Source organism: Molossus molossus, unplaced genomic scaffold (assembly GCF_014108415.1).
Source record: "Molossus molossus isolate mMolMol1 unplaced genomic scaffold, mMolMol1.p scaffold_m16_p_4, whole genome shotgun sequence".
Lineage (NCBI taxonomy): Eukaryota > Metazoa > Chordata > Mammalia > Chiroptera > Molossidae > Molossus > Molossus molossus.
The window spans coordinates 59552917-59559333 of NW_023425377.1; the positions used below are offsets into that span (position 1 = coordinate 59552917).

At 44.7% G+C, this 6417-nt stretch overlaps 1 pseudogene; it reads left to right on the top strand.

Annotated features, from left to right (window-relative positions):
• The first annotated feature begins 3051 nt into the window (after positions 1 to 3051).
• On the top strand, positions 3052 to 5472 carry LOC118643801 (annotated as a pseudogene).
• Positions 5473 to 6417: the final 945 nt, after the last annotated feature.

The window sequence follows — 6417 nt, forward strand, 5'->3', positions numbered from 1 at the left end:
CATACACAAAATATAATTTAATGAGGTTGACATACTACAAATATTTACACAAAATGAATTCATTTTCTTTGTATGAATTCCAATTATTTCTGTGAGACGCACCCTTCCTGCCCTTGTCATCCAATTATGGGATGCATCTTATCTGTGGTCTTCCATTACTGTGTGCTGACTACAGCTGTTTATCAAAGATTTCAGGAAGGCCAAAAGCTTCTGGGCAGTGTATGAATGTGAGAGGAGAAGAAAGCCCTCTTTTCCAGGAAAATCTAAAGTATAAGAACAAGATGTGACAGGGCGTGTGGGGGATAGCTGTTGTTTCGGCCACCTAAACCCATGTTCCTGCTGAAGCGGCAGCCCTCCCACGTGCACTGGGGATTCCCCTTGTCTTTGGCACTGCATGTGGGGGTCTACTCCCTACTCTAGAAAAGGGGTTGGTAGAGCAGAAGACCTGTCCCAAGGTTTTCAGGATATTGCAGTAGTTCCTGGGCAGTGGGGTGTACTTATGAAGGGGTTTGGTGAGGATGACAGGGTTGAAATTTCTAGCTAGCTCTGTTTAGTCTCAAAAGTATAGGCTCCGGGACTCTCCCTTCCCCAACATCCCTGCCTTCTCTGAGTGTCCAAGGTATCACCCTTTATTTTGGACGTTAAATGATCTAAAGTGGGCATTGCCCTAAAATAAAGTTTACATGAGCTGGCAGGAATATGAGGAGGTGCCGCTTTTGCTGGACAATCTGGAGGCCCTATGCAGGCTGCCATGGATGCTCCTGTCTGTCCTAAAAGGACAGCACTGCTCATGCCACCCTGGACAGGTCTGGGGCTGGTCTCAATGGGCTGGCTGGTCTCTGAGACTGAACCCTGAACCTCCTGATGCTGCAGACTGAGGTGTCCACCTGTCTGACTTTGTCTCTCCTTGAGAGTGAGGTCCATCTCTCCACATGGTGCTCACAGCTCAAGAGGCTCCAGTTACCCCTCCTCTTGCTCCTTCTGTCTTCCTCCTTCCAACTAGGGAAATCGTCTTCTCCCCCAGGGCAGGGAGGGTTGACTCTTATACAAAGAGAAAATATTCACTTAAATCATTTTATAGCCCTGGCCGGTCTGGCTCAGCGGTTAGAGCGTCGGCCTGCGGTCTGGAGAGACCCGGGTTCGGTTCCCGCTAAGGGCACGTACCTTGGTTGCAGTTTGTCCCCGGCCCTGGTTGGTTGTGCGGGTGGCAGCCACTCGATGTGTCCCTTTCACGTCGATGTTTCTCTCTCTCTCTCCCTCCCACTCTATCTGTACAAAAATTGGAAAAATGTCCTCGGGTGAGGAAAAAAAAAAAAAAAAAAAAAAAAAATCATTTTATAGTGACTAAGCCATTTATTGTGAACAGTTGTCAACAGCTCTCTAAAACCAGGAGTGGTTATAGCCCATATGGTCTAATATTGCTACTTCTGATACATTAGAGGGAAAGAGAGAGAGAGAGAGAGAGAGAGAGAGAGAGAGAGGTCTCAGTGCATGAAGCCTGCAAACACTTAGAGCTCTTAGAGGAGGGTCACTTGAGTCAGCTTGTCTAATCCCTTGAACTTTCTGTTCCCGTCTAATGAGTTAGCAAAACAGGCTGTTCTTTACTGAGAGGAAAAAGTCTATTGGAAATAGGTGCATATGTGAAGTACCCGCACACAGGGCATATAAATTCCCAAACTTGCTATATTTCGTGGGTTAGCCATTGCTCCCCAAATAGGTTACATGTATTTGAACACAGAAATTGTGTCTTAAAGCCAGTTGATTTTCAAGCTAATCTCCTATAGACTATTCTGTGACACGGGCTCAGTTGTTTCATTCACACATTAATGGGGACATTTCTTAATACCTAGAAGAACTGAATCAATCAATAAAATTTTGGCAAGTTTTTCTCTTCTATTTTTACTAAAACCTTTTTTCCCTGCTACCCATGTAGGATAAAATGAGTGAAGAAGCAAAGCATATACACACAATAGAATATGAAGCAAGAAACTCAGAAACATGTAATTATTCTTTGTTTGAGGGTGTGTTTTAATTTTGGAACACCAGAGTTTATAGTTGTGCTTTTAAAATTTATAACTCACAGTCATATTTCTTGCTAGTAAAGTTGCTCCCAGTTGAGGAGATGAAATTAAATCTGTCTTCCAATGTGTGTTTTGCAGTATACTAGTTCTGTGAGGACTTGGCTTACACAAAGAAGTCTTCAGTCAAATACATTTCGGGAATACCAAATTTAAGAACAGTAAATTGTTTTCTCAGTCTCTAAAATGAAAATGTATCCACACATCTCCAGGAAAAAATGGAGTTATAGTAGTTCTCAAAATTATTTGACTCCAGCACTATCTTTCTCTTTAATCTATCTTGTGGGACTAATGTTTCTTGTAAGACAGTTTTTGAAACATTTATATCGAGCATCTCATGTTCATGTTTGATCTATGATCCCCAAGTGCTTCACCTCCTAAACAAGTTTAAGAATCACTTTTCTAGGTCACCCAGAAAAAGCTAGACTACTAAAAATAGACCTGATATGGCAAAAACTAATTCTTGTTCCCCAAAAGTCATTCACATCTTCTTCCTTTTATAACAGAATTCCTAAATTTCAACTGTACACAGAGTTGAAGAAAAAGTCAGCCTTTTAAACCCTATTTGTACTAGGTGAGACTGTTGACTGCATTCTTGGAGAATAGGTGTGAGAAATATTTGTACTGTGCTCTCAAAGGAAAGGGGCATGTTTTCAACTTCTCCTTTTCCTGTTTTCACTGGTTGGAATGCAGCTGTGGTGGCAGGAGTTGAAGCATCCATATTGAGATTGGAGGTGAAATCCTCAAGTTGAGGATGGTAGAGAAATATGATAGAAATAGCCTGAGACTCTCATGATTGTGGAGCCTCTATATCTTCTCTGGAGTGCTTATCTGGTGTTTCACATGAAAGAGAGATAAACTCTAATCTGGTTCAAGCCATTTTTTAAAAAAATTATGGAGTCTTTGTTATAGCCACTGAATTTATATCCATATGAGTATATGGATGAGGAGCAATAAGGAACATGTAGCGAGTATGACAACCCTGGATGCTGTACATACTTGGAACAACTCTAGTTGGCTGCTTAAGAAACCAGATGGGATGTTTTTCTTGTAAACAGTATGAATATTGCTTGAGACTTATCTTCCTTCCGAGGCTTTGATAAGGCTATTGAAAGAATTCATTTACGTTTTCTTTTACAGCTTGTTTCTTCAGAGTTCAAGGTGGAAAATTTGACATACTGTTTTTGCAGTACATGAAATTTTTATTTTCTCAGCCCAATTTTCAGAGGAAATAAAGAACACTTAGGTATGGTCTGGGTTGGGGAGGCTGGACCAGAGGCCTTCTGCTGAGATGCTCTGATCTTTCTCTTTCTTTCCTTCCTGCAGAAGAGATTGGAAGCTGCTGAAGCAGACAGCAAACTGAAACAGGTCTACATGCCCACCTGCACCAAGCCAGATCCTAACCAGATCATCTCTGTGGTTCCAAACCTGGCATGAAAGGGGCAGGATTCCAGAAGGGCCTGTCTTTCGAGAACTGCCACACAACACAGTCTGCTTCGTGGTGCGCCTGGAGCCCACCCAACATGCAGTGCTGCCTCTGTGCTTCCTGTGGGATCTACTGGAAGAAATACAGGGGACTGAAGAACCAATCCAGCTTGAGGGGGCTGCTCAGGGCACAGCAGAGCCACATTTGAGGGGCCATTTGTCCAGACCTGAAGCCCAAAATCTCTCCCCAGCACCAACTGGGCCAAGCTGCTGGCGAAGAACAGGGAAGCATCATCATAGAGATGCAAATTAAAACAACAATAAGGTATCACATCACACCTGTCAGAATGGCCACCATCAACAAATCATCAAACAACAAGTGTTGGCGAGGTTGTGGATAAAAGGGGACTCTAGTGCACTGCTGGTGGGAATGCAGACTGGTGCAGCCACTATGGAAAACACTATGATGTCACCTCAAAAAATTAAAAATTGAACTTCCATTTGACCCAGTGATCCCACTTCTAGGAAGATACCCTAAGAAGCCTGAAACACCAATCAGAAAGAATATATGTACCCCCATGTTTGTAGCAGCACTATTTACATTAGCTAAGATCTGGAAACAGCCCAAATGTCCATCAATAGACAAATGGATAAAAAAGCTGTGGTGCCCTGGCCAGTTTGGCTCAGCAGTTAGAACGTTGGCCTGCGGTCCAGAGAGACCCGGGTTCAGTTCCCACTAAGGGCATGTACCTCGGTTGCAGTTTGTCCCCAGCCCTGATTGGGTTATGCGGGTGGCAGCCACTCTATATGTCCCTTTCACGCAGATGTTTCTCTCTCTCTCTCTCTATCTCTCTTTCCTTCCCACTCTATCTGAACAAAAAATGAGAGAATCTCCTCGGGTGAGGATAAAAAAAAACACAAAACAACTGTGGTACATATACACAATGGAGTACTATGCAGCTGAAAGAAAAAAGATCTCTTATCCTTTGAGATGACATGGAGGGACCTGGAGAGTATTATCCTAAGCGAAACAAGCTAAGCAGAGAAAGACAAATATCACATGATCTCACTTATTTGTGGAATATAATGAACATAACAGTCTGAGGAACGGGGTAGTCCCAGAGATGTGGAAGTGGGGTACAGACTGACAATCCCCAGAATAGGGGTTGGGTGGGGGAAATAAACCATAGAACTTATATGCATGTATGCGTGAACAGTGGGCATGGACAACAAAGGAGGGGGAGAGGAATATCAGTGGGGGAAAAGAAAGAAACATCTGTAACAAAAATAAATTAATTAATTAAATAAAAAAAAGGAATATGGAAAGAACAGGCAAGCATTCCTGCTCCAGACCATGAAGCTGACTGGTCTTGCCAGACGCATGTGCAGGGACCTGTTATAGCTGAGGAGGCTGCTCAATGACACTATGCCCTACAAATGCCATGCCATCAAGGCTCTATTCGACTTCCTAAGGCCGCCAAGACGCCACTGAAGATTCGCCCTCTGGTGCAGCTGCCCCTGGAAACTATCGCCAAAGATCTGGTGGCCCAGGCACCTCTGAAACCAAAACACCTCGGGGTACCAAGACGCCGATCAACAGAAACCAGCTGACCCAGAACCGGGGACTGGGAGGCATTATAGTGAAGCAGGACTATGAGACTATGGCAGGGGTTCCCTTCTCTGCCAATGGAAGCCTCTGGCCTCAGGGATTCTCTCAAGCTCCCAGCCCGCAGCCCAGTGTCAGAAACTAAACCCAGCTGATGTCCCCAATCCTGTATAGTGTTTGTGGCCACAAAAGATACCAGGGCCCTGGGGAAGGCTCTGACTCACCTGGAAATGCGGGAGCTGCCCGAAGGCCCAACTTGTCCCTAAAGGTGAAGCCACCTCTGATTGCAGTGAGGTCCCCAGTCTCTCTACCTGTACGGTCACATCCGCCAGCACCAACAAGCCCATTATCTTGGAAGACTGAGCATCTATGGGGAAGGGAGGTGGGTCGAAAGCTAGAGGGTGGGTAACGAGGTCACCCAAGTTCCCTTTCCTCTAGTGTCAAAGGGAGTTAGCATGAGTGAGGGAGGGAACAAGTGCATGTGTCCTTGGAGAGGTTAGGTGCTCTCTGGTGTTGCCAATTCAAGGCTTGTCGCCTTCCCATGCTTCTCCACGCCTGGTGATGGAAGGCAGACTGCAGGAACTTGGCCCATTGTGGGAACCTAGCCTGTTTTGGGGAACTGTGGGGTTGGAAGATGGACGATTTGTAACCTTGTGCTAATGCGTTCTTGCTATCTGGCCAGCCCAGGTGCAATTGAGTGCTTCATTTGCATGTGAATAAGATGAGGTTTGCATGGGTGGACTAATGGGTCCTAGGACTCAAGAATGTCTGTTTGTTATCTTAAATTTCAAAGTCTCTTTTCTCTGAAAAAAGCAAGAGACAAAACTAGTCTGTATAGTTTACAGAGACACCATCTCAAGGAAACAATTTACATAAATCCACTTGTAACCTGGGGGTACCAATCTGCAAATAAATGGGACTGCGTCCTCAGATTGAGATCATTTGCTGCCTTGCAAAGCTCCCCCTCACTCCAAGCAGTGTGTGCTTGTAGTTTCATTGTGTTGCACCGATCCCTGCAGGCCAAGAGACAGCAGGGAATAGGACCCACAGTTGTCTTGGACAGTTTTAGGGGGAGGGTTTTTTAATTTTTAAAAATTTTGCCTCCCTTTATGAAGGGACGAGGGAGGGGAAGAGTAAACAGATATCACGTGGTGGTACCTGGTGGGGCAGGAGGCCATACGCCGTCGTGACTTCTATGTCTATCTTTTTTTTTTTTTTCTAATTGGGGGTTTCTTTTCCTGTTCGATGTCCGGACTTTCCTAAATAGTTAGAGGTCCCTAAGCTGGCATCAACTCCAGCCCATGCTCA